This window comes from Lytechinus pictus, chromosome 5 (assembly GCF_037042905.1).
Source record: "Lytechinus pictus isolate F3 Inbred chromosome 5, Lp3.0, whole genome shotgun sequence".
NCBI classification, from domain to species: Eukaryota; Metazoa; Echinodermata; class Echinoidea; order Temnopleuroida; family Toxopneustidae; genus Lytechinus; species Lytechinus pictus.
Window position 1 is genome coordinate 14,710,300 of NC_087249.1, and position 18,937 is coordinate 14,729,236.

An 18,937-nucleotide genomic window follows, 5' to 3' on the forward strand; every position below is an offset into this window, starting at 1 on the left:
TTGTCGTTAATTTATCTCTGTCTGATGGCCTTGTTCCTTGTCTCCTCTTTTTACGATGTCGAGTGATTACTCGACTTAATTGGGAAACATGATTTGATTTAATGAGAGTGACCCGATTTAATGAGAAGCATGATGATTTAGTGAGTTTTACGGTGATACCTTAAATATAATTAGCGATGGAAATTCGTTTGTACATGTATGTGTCCCTGAAAAGAAAACATTACATGATAATAATGATAATATATTCCATTTATAAAACGCAGCTACTATAATTACATGATAGTTAATACTCTATACTGCGCTTGATACTTGGTATCTTATTATTACCCCGGCTGTAGCTGAGTCGCCATATAGGCTCTTCCAGGACTGGTACCCATTTACCTTACCTGGGTCGAATGCAGCATAATGTGGGTAAATTTCTTGCTAAAGGAAAACACGACATGGCTGGGATTCAAGCCCACGTCCATCTGATTGAAACACGTGAGACGTAACCACTAGACCAAGACGCCCTCATAATGAGGCATCTAATAAAGCAAAACCAATGATAAACATACATTCGATTCTTACACGAGTTAACGATTCTTGTATTGAAAATTTACGATCGCGCCGCACGTCTCTCATGATGTAAAGTATCACATTGGACAGTCAATTAATTGTACCAAAATTATTCAAATGTATTGTAGACTAATAATGCTGATTAGACCGTAAAATAAAAAATGGCTAAACTGCTGAACTTTGTTCTCCAAACTATTTTAGGATTCTTATCGAATGTATATCATGTATATTGGAAAAAATGGTGATATGTATAAATTTCCTATGTATTTTATTGTTTTGTAAATTTCTTTGTTTTTCGATTTTTTTTTATTGTTTGTTTTTCTGTGGAAATCATCGGCGACATTATTTCAGTTATTAACAACATGAAATCATTTGGTTTTAACCATTAAATATAATTATAAATTTATGAAGCTTTGCTAAATGCGGAATTTAAATTGGATTTGTACATGAATCACGTTTAAAAGTGTTTGACATGCACTTACAAATTCGCGAGACTTATATAAAAAAAATCATGGAAGTTTGCGGTGCAATCTATTTTGCATTACAGATTTATAGTGAAAAAATGTCGGCGGGTGGGGGGGGGGGGGCAAAACAGCCCCGAGTTAGGGTTAAGCAGTTGTTATACAAACCTACCAACAACAACATTCCCAATTCCCTTTACACTATAGCTTTAAAACGTCATCTAATATTATTTCTTTTTTTAAAGGCATACATAATCGATCATATTTGGTTGCTTGAACACTTAAAGGGATGCTCACGGCTGAACATATTTATAATTATCTAAATAAATAGAGTAATATTCACAAAGTAAAATGCTGAAAAAAATTCATCAAAGTCTGATAACTAATCAGAGCCAAGTTATTGAATTTTAAAGTTTAGCAATTTATTGTGAAAACAGTTATATTCACGCCATTATGAATATTCATTGGATGGACTGATGATGTCACATCTCATATTTCCCTTTTCTTATGTTATTACATGAAATCGTGAAATCATAATTGTTTAATTTTTTCATACACGTGTGAGTAATATGTCTCCCGTGTAATGATATAAGTTGCAGCAATGAATATCTCATGCACTTAATCAGTTGTTATTCCAATATTTTTGGTTCTTGGAGGAAATTTTGTTGAATAAACGTAATTTCATATAATAAAATAAAAAGAAGGGATATGACATCATCAGTATGCTCATTGAATATTCATGAAGATGATTCCTATATCTGTTTCACCGGAATAATGCAAATCTTCAAAATGCCATAACTTTGTTATTCCTTGTCCGATTTTGATCAAATTTCCAGTGTTTCGTTTGTCTGATTTTTCTTAATCTGTTAAAACCATATTATTTTCAGCCTGGAGTACCCCTTTAATGGACACAATTAACGTGACATAATTTTCTCTCATTGCCTAGTCAAGCTGGGTGAATTATTCAGTGAAACTATTATGGCCTAAATTTCTTTGTTTTATTTAATAGGGCCTAAAATATATTTGAAATTCAAATCAGCGTGATGTCGGGGTTGACTATGTCTTTATATAATTCAGGACTGCATTGTTACTTTAAAGGACAAATCCATCCCAACATAATGTTGGTTTGAATAAAAAGAGAAAAATCCAATAAGCACAACACTGAAAATTTCATCAAAATCGGATGTAAGATAAGAAAGTTATGACATTTTTAATTTTCGCTTAATTTTACAAAATAGTTAAATGCACATCCCGGTCGGTATGCAAATGAGGGAACTGATGACATCACTCACTCACTATTTCTTTTGTATTTTATTATATGAAATATGAAATATTCTCATCTTCTCCTCATTGTCCTGTGAAACAAACTAAGTCTTCTTTTGCCATGAACACGTGGACTTACCATTGTTTAACATTTTATGGTTCAGTCAACATGGTCAAGTTGGTCAAATTTGTAAAAATTTAAATATTGTATAATTCAAATAATAAAAAACAAAAGAAATAGTGAGTGAGGGACATCATCGATTCTCTCATTTGCATGTGACTAAATTGTGCATATAACTATTTTGTGAAAAATAAGCAAACTTTTAAACGTCATAACTTTCTTATTTTCCATCTGATTTTGATGAAATTTTAAGCATAATGCTTCTCTGATTTTTCGCTATTGATTCAAATCAACATTTTTCTGAGGTACACTTAACCTTTAAAGGGAAACTTGATAGCCTAAATCGGGCGGACATTTCAATTGCACGTAGGCCTAAATATCTACTGGCAATGCATGGTCAAGATAATATTTTCGAACATAATACTGTAATTATCGTTACCATCAAATCTATAATTGCTACCAGAAAACAGCTGTGGCCCACACCTACAGCATTTTCCATATAGGCACGTTTGTATTATACTGCATTGTTTTAGGAGAGGAGTGTTCATTATTTTAAGATTTGAACCCTTGAGCCTAAAACTGCTGGGGGGACAATCTCGATCTCCCATTTCATGAAATGAATGGTAATCAGATGAATTATAGACCTTTTTTCATCAGTCTTTATTGTTTTCTTTTAAGAAAACAAGTGCGTTCATTGAACAAATCAAATTACAATCATATCAATCTAAGAAAAAAAATATATATCAAAATACAAAGTAAAATTCAGAGTAAAAATATTTTTGTTACGACCGATTTAGTATGAAGTTCCAGAGATGAATGATTGAATAGAGTAATAATGAATAATCATTGAGGCTTGATTATAATAAATTATATTATATCAATAAAACTAATGATCAGAAAGATAACGAACGAATGAATTGATGAATAATTGATGATACGAAAGCAAAAGATTAAGTGAAAAATAAATGAATCAATGAAATATACATGTAATATGTTAATGAATAGTTGCTTGAAGGGTAGATAAATAAATGGACAGGTGAAGTGAATAAACGATTAAGACATACACTAAATGAGCCTAAACAATTAAACAAACTAACAATAAATGGAAAATTATGATTTTGAGGATTCATTCCATCGTGTGAACACAACAAATAGTCTTATTTTTTTCTTTAATTTCGTCATTGTTCTAATTTCCTTAATTCAACTCAACAAGGAACACCAACCGGAAGGAATTGCCTGTACCAACCTTTCCCCACATCCAGTCAGGTCAAGTTCGCTTCGGGCTATCAATGACGTCAGCAGTATGATTATTAGAAATATAAAAACAAAAATATTATATGAGAAATGGGGGGGGGGAAACCGATATCACTCGCCGCCCGGTGAGGCATGGCCTTGAATCTAAACGGAGATTGAGAGCAATTTCAAATCATCCTGTCTATATATTATTATTAATAAGAATGAAATAAGATGACCACGTATTCGGTAAAAAAATCAAAAGACGAGAAAATTTATGAAAGGGGAGAGTTAAGAAAGCGAGAAGTGATACTAATTTTGTGTTCCGTCTTTTTTGACAGTTGAAGGAGGGCCTTGAATTAGTGTGACAGATTGTGTGGAAAATTAAATTGGACGATGCCGCCTGTAAAAAAAAGCTGACAGAAAATATATTCATATCAGCTGATCAGTGGGTATACATTTACGCGCTGTATACCTAGACAAAGTTGGGCGAGCCTAGACTCAAGGGGAGGGGGGGGGGGCATTTTCGTACAATTATGTGTTATAATTATGGGATAGATCATAGAAAAAAAATTACTATTACTACTACTACTACTACTACTACTACTACTACTACTACTACTACTGCTACTACCACCACTACTACAACAACAACAACTCCAACTACTACTACTACTACTACTACTACTACTACTACTACTACTGCAGCTACTGCTCCTCCTACTACTACTACAACGACAACTACTACCATGACTACTACTAATAATAATAGAAAATGATATATTTCTATGGGCCTATTTAAATCAGCAGGCCTTGTAAATTACATAGTCTTGAACTTCGGGCAAAAAGAATTTTCTTTTTGCATGAGCGTGAAACTTGTAAAAAAAATCTGGGACGGAAAATATATACACATGCATGTTTAGATCGAAATTCTATTTATCTGTAAATAAACATATATGTTTAGTACTGTAATGATCAACCTGAGTTTATTCCCATAACTAAGAACCACAAAGCCGATTGCATGATTTTCACAACGTTACTCGGAAGAGCATGATCGAAGTTTATCATTTCTTTACAACTTGATTGAGACTTTGGACTGTATGGGTGGATGATGTATTTAATACATATCGCAGTTGTCAAGAAGATCCACACTCTCATGCTCTATTTCATAATTTTTTTTTCTTAAATTACAGTCTTAAGTCCGTCTTGCAATTTTTCACCGATTCTGTTAAAGATTATCTTTTAATTTGTATTTGATTTGTATCAATTTGTATTAAATAGAATTAATAATGAAAACTAGTCTTGAATCTGTTGAATCACGGTCGTTTCGCCGTTTAGTAAAAAGAGGGGAAAAGATATGACGTCACACTCAGTTGCTCTTTCACTGTACCCCGGCTTCCACCCTTGGGCATTAGATATCTTTCATCTTATAATATTGTGGCTGTCGGCCGCACACTTCAAAAGTAGGGCAGGGTCACCGGCTTAACCGATAAAGATGGTATTTTTGACATTTTGATGAAATACATTAATTTGATTTCCATAAATATATTTAACAAAGGACTAGGCCTACAGTTCGGGTATAGGATAAAAGGGGATTTAAAGTCGCTCTTAAGTTACGAATGCCTTTATGAAATTCTCACCTGGTGAATTCACTAACAAAATGAGAAAGCACATAAAGTGGAAGAGATAGAGTGAGGGACAGAAAAGAAAAAGAGGTTAGTGAAGAGTGGGAGAGAGAGATAGAGAGAGAGGGGGGTTTAACCCTATTTCAACTGGGCTATTTCAGACCAGTATATACGGGGGGGGGGGTCAATTTGACCCCCCCCCCCAGATCTCGGCCGCTGATCGCGCGATCGCCGCGAAAATTTGCACGCGCGTAGAGACGGATGTAAACTACAATACTGTATAGTAAAATTTTCAAAAAAGTTATTGTTTATATTGTTTAATCACTTAATTATGCAAATAAGCGTATGAAATTTGCCCTAAATTTGTTTTTTGTGTATGTTTTTGCCTTTAACTCAATTGATATAGCTGGTAGAATGCAAATTTTTGGTGGGAGTATCAATTATTACATTTCTAACAAATACCTACCAAGAAATGCAAAAATATAGTTAAATTCTTATGTATTTCTTTTTTTTTTCAAACCTTTGTTTTTTATTGTTTTTTCCAATGTACCTTGTCGGGGACCCTTTTGCGATTATAGATAGCATAAAATAAATCAATTTAAACCAATAAAAGTAAAAATGATAATTAATTTATGATTTTTGGTTGAAAACCACAATTTGCATTGACTTTGTACACGGAATCATGTGGTTTTTTTGTGTTGTTTTTTTGTAGCAATTTCGGGTCTGACATGCACTGAACTCAAGAGATGCGCAAGACTTGAAAGTAAAAAGTCAGCGAGTGGCGCGGTCAAAAAATTTTGCGCAACGGCGTAGTGACGAAATTTGTAGAGGGAGGGGGTCAAATTGACCCCCTACCCAGTTTAATAAGGGTTAAGAGAGAGAGCGAGAGTGAGAGGGGTGGCAACAGACAGAGTGAGGGATGGAGAGACGGAGAGAAGGAGGAGGAATGAGGAGAGAGATAAAAGGAAAAGAAGAAAGGGAGGGATGCCGAAAGAATAAACTGTCTTATAAATGTTATATTTATAGGTGTAGGAATGGACAAAGAAACAATTTGTTATGTCCTTTAACTTGACTCGAGTTGCACGCTCTATAACCATCATAACCAAAAATTTCCATTACTTTTCGCTGTGAAATAAACTTTCATTTCTATTGTACAAAAACAAAAGTATTATCAAGGGGCACGCGGATTTGAACCGAGGACCTCTCGCTCAAGAATCGAATGCTTTACCACTGACTGGCCTATACCCCCTCATCAATAATGAAATACTAACATTGACAGAAAAGGTATAAAATGCACATATGGTTGATAAAGGGGATTTACTCTATGATCAGATAATGATAAGAACAGTTACTACAATAATAATACAAAAATGTAGTGATGTTTTTGTTTTTGTTGTTGTCGTTGATGATGATGATGACGATGATGACGACGACGATGATGATGACACTGATTATAAAAAAAATAATGAAAATAACAGCAACAACAACATAAACCCAATACGTATGTGACTCTTCACTGGACAAAAATTGGGGCTAGCAATGAGGGAAATGAAGAACAGGGAGGGGGGGGAACAAGGGGAGGGGGTAAGAAGGAGAAAATGAGATGAAGCACGAAGAAGAAAATGAAAATAAGATCTGGGCCGTGCAACTATAATCAATTCATCATCGAGGTAGGCTGCAGAGCCCTTTGAAGATTACAGCAAATGATGATGATGATGATGATAAATTGAAGAAATATGACGTCACAGATCGCCCGCCCCAGACCTTCCCCTTCCCACAAAATACCATGGCACCGTCCCTGTCCTTGATAAATGCACCTATTATTTTTTTTATAAACCCATTATTTGTTTTGACGTTGTGTATTCAACTGTCTATTTATTAATTTACATATATCATCCCTTTTTAGTTGTATATTCATAATTTTCTTTATTCATTTAATATTTATTTATCTTTCTATATATTTTATGGTTCGATTTTTTTTTCAAATTAAACAAACATCAGGGGCCGTTTTATAAAGCTGTTCGTAAGTTCAGAGCGACTTTATGAACGACTGGTGATCCTTTCTTACGCGCTTAACCATCGCAAATGAATATATCATTCACCACAAGAAAGGATCACCAGTCGTTCTTAAAGTCGCTCTTAACTTACGAACAGCTTTATGAAACACCCACCGGGACAAAATCAAATAACAAGCAAAGTTGTCCAGTATAAGATATAGGTAAGGTAATCATTCTTTTGGAAAGACAGGACCTAGACACAACAACACCCCCCCCCCCCCCCAAAAAAAAGGCTCTTCCCTTCTCTCGATACGGTATTCTTGCTGGTCAAGAAAAGTTAGAAGGGGGCATCCGGATTTGAACCGGGGACCTCTCGATCTGCAGTCGAATGCTCTACCACTGAGCTATACCCCCTGTGCTGGAAATTAGTCGCTAACTCAATTATTTATATATATTTTATGCCAGGTGAGTAAATATTGATCAAATATAAAAAATCCTCCAATGTTTGAGCAAAAGAGCAAATTGGTGCATGTTGCATGTTTGGATTGATGTCCTCTTTTCATTGATGTTTAATACGAATATTGTCATTCATAAACCGATTATTCGAAATGAGAATTTAGATTTCGTGATAGTGGTCCTGTGTGAATAAAGACCATAAACAATTTTCCTTTATACCTTATATGATGTATAAATAAAACTTTTTTGAGAAAAGAGTTGGAACAAAATGGGTAGGAACCGCTTGATATGCAGTGGAATGGCCTACCACTGAGTATACGAGAAGTCCTGAAAAGATAGACTAGATGGCACATATACTCGACTTTTAATGAGGGTACAAAATATTAGTTGGAGAGATCACAAAACAAACGGAGATCTTCCACCTATCTCCACCACGGTAATTAAACGTAATATGAGATATGCTGTTCATGCACTGTTTCCCTAGTGGGGAAGGAAGTTATTTCTGATATAATTTGATGTGCCTCCCTCATAAAACGAGAGGACAAAAGGCCTTTACAAGTACTTTGTTACATGATTTACCAACTCTCATGTCAGATCGCGAATCCTGGCGTACCATTCATTTATTCCCGGATGCGTCTGATTTGTAGTGTGTGTATATACCACCATCACTAAAAAATTCACAGCTAACTTTAATCAATTATGTATATATATTTCATGTCACTCGGTACATGAAAATATTGATCAAGTGAACTATATTATATCAGATGGGAAATTATTGATTAAATTAAATATTCTGCTTATAAAAGAAAAAGAATGGATAATGTCGGAGGGGGCATCCAATCTGCACTCGAATGCTCTACCACTGAGCTACATGTATAATTTCACTCATGTTCGGGGAATGATATCGCTAACTTAATCAATATTCCATATTAAATTCCAGGTGTGTAAATAATGATCAAATAAAATGTTTCCACTGTTTGAACATAAAAGTAAATTGACGCATATTATATGATGGGAAATGATATTCTCTTTTCATTCATGCTTTATACGAATAATAGTTTCGTTCATTAATCAAAATGAGAAACATTAATATTTTGTAATATTGACTCTAAGATGAAGACCATAAATTTCTGTTAATAGTCAGGAACCGGTGGTCAAAACTCCAATGTCTTCGAGAAGTATTTAACATTTGACAGAGCCGACGAAAAGAAAACAAAATGGATGGCGTCCGAGGGGGCACCCGGGTTTGAACCGGGGACCTCTCGATCTGCAGTCGAATGCTCTACCACTGAGCTATACCCCCTCACATGGTATATTAGAGGAACTTTAATCAATTATACTGTCTATTTTCATGTCATTCTGTGTCAATATTGATCAAAGGAAATATTCCACTGTTTGAACAAAAACATAGATCGATGCTGTATAATATACGATAGTATTCTCTTTCTTATACGAAGACTCATTCATTAATAGAAATAAGAACTGCACAGATTTTTTATAAAATTCAAATCTGCTCTTTTGTGACATCAAAATATACTGAAGCACAATTAATTTTAACATTATGTATTGTACTCACTCTCTTGAAATAAATGGATTATCTCCAGGCCCAAGACAGGCGATATTATTATTCGCCATATACCCTCTATTTCGTGAGAAGTGGCCAATGTTGATCCCGTAGTTTTTAAAAATCCATTCAGTTTATTTGTAAGTAAAGAATATTAACACTTCTTTTATTCATTCAGGAAAAGGAGTTCATTAATCCGATGTCTTCGAGAAGTATATTTAATATTTTTCATTTTCTGCACACACTGTCATGCCTGTATTATTTTTAAAGTAAATATCATTGAACAAAAAGACTTGGAAAATTATTTTTTAAATGGTTAATCTCCGAGGGGGCACCCGGGTTTGAACCGAGGACCTCTCGATCTGCAGTCGAATGCTCTACCACTGAGCTATACCCCCTCTCATGGAAAATAACAGCAAGTTAATCAATTTTTCTGTCTTTCTTTGTGTCAGGTGTGTAAATATTGATCAAATGAAATATTCCACTGTTTGAACATCAACAAGCAAATTGATGTATGCAATATGCAAGGGTCTCTGTTCATTGATGTTTTGTACAGTGTTGTACGAATAATTCTCATTCAGTAATTATGGGGATATTTTTTTCAATTCAATTCAAATATACAATTTTTTTCTTCCATATAAAGAAAATAACCATTTTCAATATAATCCATACAATATGATTTATCATGCATGAAAGAGTGTAAGTATATAACATGCGTGTATTACCAGGGGGAGGGAGGGTCTTTCGGTGCCCGGGCCCCCCGGGTAGGCAAAAGGGGGACGCCAAAAAGAGGAAGAAAAGGTGGAGAAAAAAGGAGGGAAAGAAAAAAAAAATAAGAAAAAAGGGGAAAGAAAGAGAGAAGGAAAAAAAAGAAGAGGGAAGGGGGCGCCGAATTGATATTTTACTTAGGGTCGCCAAATTGATGTTCGACATAAGGGGGATGGGGCGCCAAATTGATGTTCGACATATAGGGGGTGCCGAATTGATATTCGACCTAGAGGGCGCCGAATTGATGTTCGACCTGGGTGCACCGAATATGTTCGACAGAGGGGGCGCTGAATTGATGTTTAATAGTGTTCCTATAGGAACACTAATGTTTAACCGAGGGGGCGCCGAATCAATGTTCGACATAGGGGCGCCAAATTGATGTTCAGCCTAGGAGAGGGGGCGCCGAATTGATGTCCGACCTAGGGGCGCCGTATCGATGTTCGACTTAGGGGCGCCGAATTGATGTTCAACCAAGGGGGGGGGGGGCGCCGAATTTTTGTCCGACATAAGGGCGCCAATTTTATGTCTGTCCTGGGGCGCCAAATTCATGTTCAACCTAGAGAGGGGGCGCAAATTCATATTCGACCTTTGGGGCTCGCTAAACTCTTGCTTGCTCGCATCAAATGTTTATAATTAGATGCCCATCATAGAAAATCAAAATTTTTGGTCAGAATATCAAAAAATTTCATCTCGCTCGCATCAATTGTTTAGTAGGGTGACGATCCTGTTCATGGTTAGAGAAAGTGCTTAGAATGTCCAATTGGGGGTCGATAGATAAAAAAATGTCAGCTCGCGCTTCTTGCTCGCATCAATAAACTGTTTAGATAGATACTCATCCTGTTCATGGTCCCAAAATGTGCTTAGAATGACAAGACTTGGGTCGGAATATTAAAAATGTTCAGTTCGCGCTTCGTGATCGCATCGATTAATTAGATGCCCATCCAGTTCATGATTACACAAAGTGCTTAAGATGTCAAAATTTTAAGGCAGAAAACAAAAAATGTTCAGCTCGCGCTTTGCGCTCGCATCAATTGCTAAGTTAGATGACCATCCTGTTCATGATTACCAAAAGTGCTTAGAATTTTAAAATTTTAGGTCAGAATATCAATGTTTTCAGCTCGCGCTTGCGCTCGCACAATTGTTTAAATAGGATACCCATCCTGTTCATGGTTAAAAAAAATGCTTAGAATGTCCAGTTGTGGGTAGGAAATTAAAAAAAATGTCGCTCGCATAAAATGTTGAGATAGATAAGGTGACGATCCTGTTCATGGTTAGATAAATTGCTTAGAATGTTCAACTTTGGGTAGGAATATCAAAAAAATTTAAGCTCGTGCTTCGCGCTCGCATGTAACGATTTCTAGATACCCATCCTGTTCATGATAACCAATATTGCGTAGAATGTCAAAATTTGGTCAGGATATCAAAAGTTTTCTGCTCGCGCTTCTCGCTCGCATCAATTATTTAGATGCATGTAGATATCCATCATGTTCATGGATACAAAAGTGCTTAGAATTTCTAGTTTTGGCTCGGAAATTCAAAAATTGTCAGCTCGTGCTTCGCGCTCGCATAAAATGTTGAGAAAATATACATCCTATTCTTGATTACCAATAGAGTACTTATGGATTTTCCAAATTTGAGGTCAGAATATCAAAAAATTTCAGCTCGCGTTCCGCGCTCGCATCGACATTGTTTACATATTGTTTTTAAAGCACCACTTAAGGTTTCAAAGATAAAACAGGTAATCATAAAAGATCAAGTTGTGGATGATAACAGTGTTATTGTAGAAGAGTTCAACAATTATTTTTGTAATATTGGTCCAAATTTACAGGCGGCTATTTCACCCTGTCAAAAAACCTGTGCTGACTTCTTGTCTGAGCCTACTTTGGAAAGTCTATTTTTTGCCTACAAGTGAGGAAGAGTTGACTGATGTGGTTAGATCTCTCAAAAGTAAAAAGAGCCCAGGCTGTGATAATATTAAAATGAACTTATTAAACATTTTATTGTAGCAATCTTGACACCTCTTACTCACATCTTTAATCTTTCAATGTCAAATGGCATTGTGCCTAGAAGCATGAAAATTGCAAAAGTTGTGCCAATTTTTAAAAAAGGCAACCCTGAATTGTTGACCAATTATCGTCCAATTTCTTTGTTGACATCTTTTTCAAAAATCCTCGAAAAACTCATTTATGCAAGGGTCATACATTTCTTTAAAAAGTCAAATATCTTTTCGAATTTTCAATTTGGGTTTCGCGAGAAGCATACAACTACACATGCCATTTTGCACTTTGTTGATAAGGTTGCCACTGCCTTGGATAATTACTTGAGCACAATTGGTATATTCTTGGATTTTTCCAAGGCTTTTGATACAGTTGATCATACAATTTTGCTACATAAGTTATCCCATTATGGAGTGAGAGGTGTTTCCCTTGAGTGGTTTAGGAGTTATCTCACTGACAGGAGACAATATGAATCTTTGAATAGAATTAATTCCAGCTTGCAAACTGTTACATGTGGTGTACCTCAGGGGTCTCTTCTAGGACCTCTCTTATTCATACTGTATATAAATGATTTTCAAAATTCATCATACAAATTATCCTTTATTTTCTTTGCTGATGATTCTAGTGTATTTTTTTCACATAGGAATCCTCTAACCCTGATAGAAACAGTGAATTGTGAATTGAAGAATGTTATCTTGTGGGTTCAAGCCAATAAATTATCACTTAATTTTCAAAAGACAAATTATATGCTTTTTAGCAATTCCTTAAAAATGTTGCCTGGCAATGTAATGTTTAATACTGTCTGTCTTGAAAGAATAACCTCAACTAAATTTCTTGGGTTATTTATTGATGAGAAATTGAACTGGAAACTTCATGTAAATCATCTCTGCAAACTGTTGTAAAAAATACTGGTGTTATATACAAGTTGAGATCAGTTTACCCTAAAGAAATTTTATTTATATTATATTCCTCATTAATTGTTCCTTACTTAAACTACGGTGTGCTTGCCTGGGGCAACTCACTTAAAACGCAATTGCAAAAATTATTCATTGTTCAGAAGAGAGCTATTAGAAGTATATGTAATGTCAGTTATCGTGCCAACACAAATGTTTTATTTCATGACAATCACTTATTGAAAGTGGAAGATATTTACTTTATGCAGCTAGGATCTCTTATGTATGATTTTGATTCAGGAAGTCTCCCTTCAGCCCTGGCACTGATATTTAGGAAAAATAGTCAAGTACACAATTGCAATACTAGACAATCTTCCACTCTCCATATATCTCATGCAAGAACAAAGTTCACTTTGGGCACTCTAGTTTGCACTGGACCCAGGTTTTGGAATGTACTTGACCCTGACATTACACATGCTGTCAGTTTTACAGTGTTTAAACGAAAATTGAAATCTTATTTACTGAGTAACTATGGAAGTGATTCGTAAAGCCTATTTTTCGTGTGTTATCTATCAGTTAATGCTAAATTATCAATACGTTTCACCCCCCCCCCCTTTCCCGGGCCTGGCTGGTCTCTGTCCTCATGTCCCCCTTTTTGTCCCTTTTGTACATAAATGTGTCCCTCTTCTCTCCCCGCCTCTCTCTTTAGTTATCATATTATATTATATTGCCATTTCTGTGTTGTTTATCCAATGTTCTTTGAATTCGTAATGAGGAACCTTAATTTACAAGCATTGCTTCACTTAGGACTGTCTCTTCGTCTTCCTTTAAAATTATTTCTTATTTGTCTTAAGCTGTATAATGTATTTACAAACAATGTTTTCTGCATACTCTGTTTTATGTATACCTGTATGTTTTATCATGTACTCTGCTCATTGTTTCATACACACTTGTATGTTTGTCATGTGTTCAAACTCAAAGTTGGAAGACAAATAAAATGAACTTATGAACTTATGAACTTACATATACGTATACCCATGATGTTCACGGTTGCAAAAAGTGCTTAGAACGTCCAATAGGGAAACATATAAATGAAAATACCCCCTCCCCCTATTAGCGAAAGCTGGATCCGCCCCTGGTAAAGAAATTACAGCTCCCACACACATAACATGCATAAGTTTAGTAGGGCCAACGACTCTGATGAGAAGTCAAACTAAATTGAAACCCCAAATTGCTTAAAATTCTATGTTATTGCATTATTTTTTCAAAAAGTGATATTACAACATATTCATGGATTTTTTTTTTTCATTTTCATGAACACATTAAAAAAAGTGGCCTTCGATTGCCCTTTTTCACGTGATTATGAAATAAGATAAATCAACATGAATTTAAAGGCACCTATGACTGTCGGGGGAGGGGGCATTTTACGAAAAGTTCTCAGGGGCGCCAAAATTAGGTCGCCCCCCCCCCCAAGTTGCAAAATCCTGGATACGCGCTGTATAAAAGATTTGTTAACGGAATAAGGCGGAATTCCCTATACAAGCAAAAAACTTGTGACGGGATATGCCTGTAACACAAATAAAAAACGTGACAGGAAGAAGAGCTGGGAAAGGGCAGAAAAAAAGAAAGGCAAGGGAATGGATCGAGAGAGGGAGAGGGAAATGATAATTACAAACAAATAATTTTTTGAATACTAACTATACTCTATAGTGATAGTGATTGATTATTGATTATTTTATTGAAATTTTGCAGTCATGTCACAGTCACAAGACTCACTCAAACGGACGAGATTCATTTCTCCCTTTAAAAACAGGTATTAAAAATTATTCTCATTGAATTTAATGAAAATGTAATCTTTGTCTAACACATACATTTGAAACAGAAAAACATGAAAAACATAAAAATACATTTCTTTCCCTCCTCAGCCCCTCCCCCTTCTACTCTGCACCCGCAATCTGTATTGTTAAATATAATTTGTAATTGTTTTCTGGGGTTGCCACAAAGTCAAGCTAAGGTTATAGTGGCAACCCCTGCAACCTTTTTAAATATGTGTTATAGAAAATACAACCTTGTTCACATTATTTATTACTGTTAAATGTTATATTATGTATATTTTCTTTGTTACTTTGTATAATATATGAAAAGTTGCAGAAACAATAAATGAAAATGAAATGGAAAATATCGTTACCAAACCCACCAATTACATGCCATTCGCAAGTACGTAATAAATTCATGAACTTGAATCGGTCTCAGATTGGTTTCGGGGGTGTGCTGAAGCACCCCTACGATTTTTCAAAGGGTACTGAGTGGGCCCAATGTTAGCACCCCCTGGAAAAATCTGGTTGACAAGGAAAACAAGGGTTATCAGGGGCGGATCCAGCTTTTTATAAAGGGGGGGGGTTGGGGTGGTATGCGAGGGAGCGTAGCGACCGAGTCCAAGCGAGCGGTGCGAGCGTGGGGGGAGGGTGTGGGAGGGGGTGTCCCCCCTCCCACAGTATGGAAAATTTTTGAAAATCTGTGTGTGAAAATGGCGTTTTCTTGCATTACAAGTTTTAAAAAAAAGATAAGATTTAAAAAAATGGTCCCCGGATTTTTTTTTTTTTGGGGGGGGGGTTGCAACCCCCCCAACCCCCCCTCTAGATCCGCTTCTGGTTATTCAATTGCTCCCAAATAAGGGGGATTTGGAAGCAGCAACTTTCTTTTTTTTGCTTGTCAAAATTTGTCCTTACCAAAAATTTCCCCATCATCGTGGAGTGAAAGTGTTTGTTATCTGTCATTTTTTTTCTGAACAAAACGGTTAACCCAGCACCTCATATTAAAAAAATCGTTCTCATGGCCCTTGATATGACTACATCACCAACTTAAATTTTAGTCTGAGGCGTAAACAAAATTATAAGTAGCATAGGCCTACTCATAAAACCAAAGGTTATAATGATATATCGTATACCTTTTATGATAAGCGTATGATCATTAAGTAATTACGGTCTAGCCTAAATAGTCAACATGTATTTCAGTCTTGTTTTCTGAGCTTCATTATACACCATGTATTATATTGCTATGATTATAAATGCATTTTCTTGATTTATGTTGTTAGATACTAGTATTGAAAAAAAGGGGGGAAGCACATGATGGCGCTATTGAATGCGGTGTTTGTGTATGATTTAGTGCGGAGTGTGAGAACCAGTCAGCAAGAAAAATACATCATTTTTGTAACATAATGTGAGATGGCATGCGATCTTTTTCATCCCCCCTCCCACACACATCAACATGCAACCAGGTATACAGCATTTTCTTTTCTCTCAGAATAAAAATAATTTATTGATAAAACAAATATTTGTATATAAACTGCAAAAAGTTATCGACCACTAATAGACTATTTCGAATTATGTTCCACCTTCATAGCCAGATAGAGAGAGAGAGAGAGTGGAAGAGAGGGAGAGAGAGAGAGAGAAGAGAGAGAGAGAAGAGAGAGAGAGAAAGAGGGGGGAGGGAAGAGAGGGGGAGGAGGGAGAGAGGGGGAGGGGAATATGAAATGAGGGGGGGGGGGGCAATGCGTCATTGAATGCATGTAACATCTGTAATTGAAAAAAAAAACTGGTAAGTGGAAAGGAATTAGGTGCAACTGTTAGGGAGGGAGATCGTAAGGGGGGGGGGGGGCATCGGGGTTCTACTAATAGGATCGATAAGGTTATATATGCCTACAGGTTGCTCAAGTCCCTTTGCAGATATGTTACCCTAGTGTCGCACATGTTTTTTCATGAAATATTCCAATATAATTTTCAAGGGCATACCCATTTTCTCCTGTTTCGTCCCGGATGTTTTAGGGTTTGACAGTCTCAGCAGTCCATCCAATCACAAATATAAAAAAAATCATATCAGGGGGGGGGGGGGCGGAGATGTGAGATGTGGAGGTGAAGTGGAGAAAAGGAACATTTTCAAATCAAATTCATGACAGTGGTTAAGTCAGTCGATCATATTCCTTCAGGTTTACCTTTTTACATAATTTAATTCATCCAGAACAAGGTAGTACACAATATGAGTTTCATATTACAAATAAGTTTGATGTAAAATATAGACTATTATTTACGATGTTAACTTGTGTATACAATTATGTATACTTTCAGATATTTCTTTTGATCAAGTCAAATGTATGATTTGATTTGATTTATTTATTTTCACATTCCAATAACAAATGTATATACAAGTGTAATCATTTTTTCTTAGCATAACATAACAATAAGCAAATGACGTAATGAATAACATATGCATACACACATTCTAACAATCTAATTGGAATATATTTATACCCGATAAGTTTCTTTTTTTATTATTGAGACAAATAGCAGAAAAATATATATATTTATCGACAGAGCTTGAAATTGATAATGGCTTCATAAGAAAAGGGGAAGGAAAGCCAGACAAACAGTGCAATGATGAGACAACTATGAATATTTTATTTGTATTATGTTACTTGGATATATTTTACATGTATTATGTAATTCGAAAAAAATGCTATTGTATTGATGTGTTGAATAAAGTAAAAAAAATAACCACCTTGAATTTTTTTTTCGATAAGTAGGGCCTATTTGATTTCATATATAATTAGGCCTATTTACTCGCTTGGTGATTTCAAATTTACTGGAAAATAATACAACGACCATGATCAAGAAATGACAATCAGTCAACGACTCAACTACAGAGTCTAAAGTGAAACTGGTAATCTCTTCTGGGTATTTATCAATGTTGAAAGAAATAAATGAATGGGGGAGGGTGGGGTACCTTTCATTCATGGTTTCTTATACACGCCCCTCTCCCCTACGCCCCCCCCTTCTCCCTCTCTCTATTCCTAATTATACGCCATGATGGTTAAGGGCTTTATCAGAATTTATGTTTCTGCATTTGCCCTTTAGTTTAAACAGCTCAGTGACCAGTAGCCCCATTGTTTGGGAGACAATAATATTTGGTTGTGATAGTTATTATTATTGTTAGCATATCATTATCATTTCAAATTAAAAATTATCATTTTTAAAGGCGTAGCAGTAGTAGAGGTGGTGGTGTTTACTACTACTACTATAGAAGATAAAAATGATTTCATGAATTTGGATAATGGAGACCAGGGAAAGCATAAATAGAGAAATAATCTTACTATTTCATTTCCCTTCTCAAAATCTGTATCTTTCTGCCTATTGCTAGCTCGAAATGAAATATTCAGGGGGGGGGGGGTGTACAACCACCCGAAAAGGTTATGTTTATCTGTAAGCGGCATTGATCAAGCTTACTCGACGAGATTAAAGAATGTCCCAATGTTTTCCTGAATAAATTTTATTGATATAATAAACCTCGGAATATGATTGCACAATAATCGCCAAAGTTCAAAGAGCAGCATTGTATTGTTTGAAAGGCTAAAAATGAGTAATGTTTTGCCGGCGAGGCAGTGTGGATACATCGCTCTTTACTCGAGACTTGGTCTCTCGTCGGTTCTTGCCGGGATTGGCGGGTTGTGGGTTCGAATCCCACCACATGCTCCTCACGCGCTATCCGGCATTTTTTTTTCTTCAGTTAGTGTCAACATGGATTTGAAGGCTAATCTCGCCGAAGCTTGACCTGCTCCATCCCAGTGTTTTTTATTTGCTATATAATAGGCCTACACTAATAAAATTACATTACGGAGCCAGGGGCCGATTGCACGAAAGGGTCTTTCCAAGGACCGTCTTTCGCGTCGCCCATCTTTTATGATGCGCTATAAGCGGGGTGTTTCTGAAATTTATGATAACCAAATACAATTCGTAGGCTTGCTTTTAAATCAAATTTTATACAATTTTGTGAGATATCACATCATTTTATAAACAAATATTTTGTTTATTTTAACGGACGAATAAAATATGTTTGCAGATGATTTATTTGAAATGCGTTTCTCATGGCACATCATAAAAAATGGGCGACACGAAAGACGGTCCTTGCAAAGACCCTTACGTGCAATCGGCCCCTGGTGCTCTATTTCCAT

General features: G+C 35.8%; 3 non-coding genes across 3 annotated transcripts; all 3 read right to left on the reverse strand.

The window, feature by feature from the left end:
- Positions 1 to 7,597: 7,597 nt before the first annotated feature.
- Positions 7,598 to 7,669, reverse strand: TRNAC-GCA (transfer RNA cysteine (anticodon GCA)). Its single transcript has one exon. It is a non-coding gene; the product is annotated as a tRNA-Cys (tRNA).
- A 1,273-nt stretch (positions 7,670 to 8,942) lies between these two features.
- TRNAC-GCA (transfer RNA cysteine (anticodon GCA)) lies at positions 8,943 to 9,014 on the reverse strand. Its single transcript has one exon. It is a non-coding gene; the product is annotated as a tRNA-Cys (tRNA).
- Positions 9,015 to 9,601: 587 nt separating this feature from the next.
- On the reverse strand, positions 9,602 to 9,673 carry TRNAC-GCA (transfer RNA cysteine (anticodon GCA)). The gene has a single exon. It is a non-coding gene; the product is annotated as a tRNA-Cys (tRNA).
- Positions 9,674 to 18,937: the final 9,264 nt, after the last annotated feature.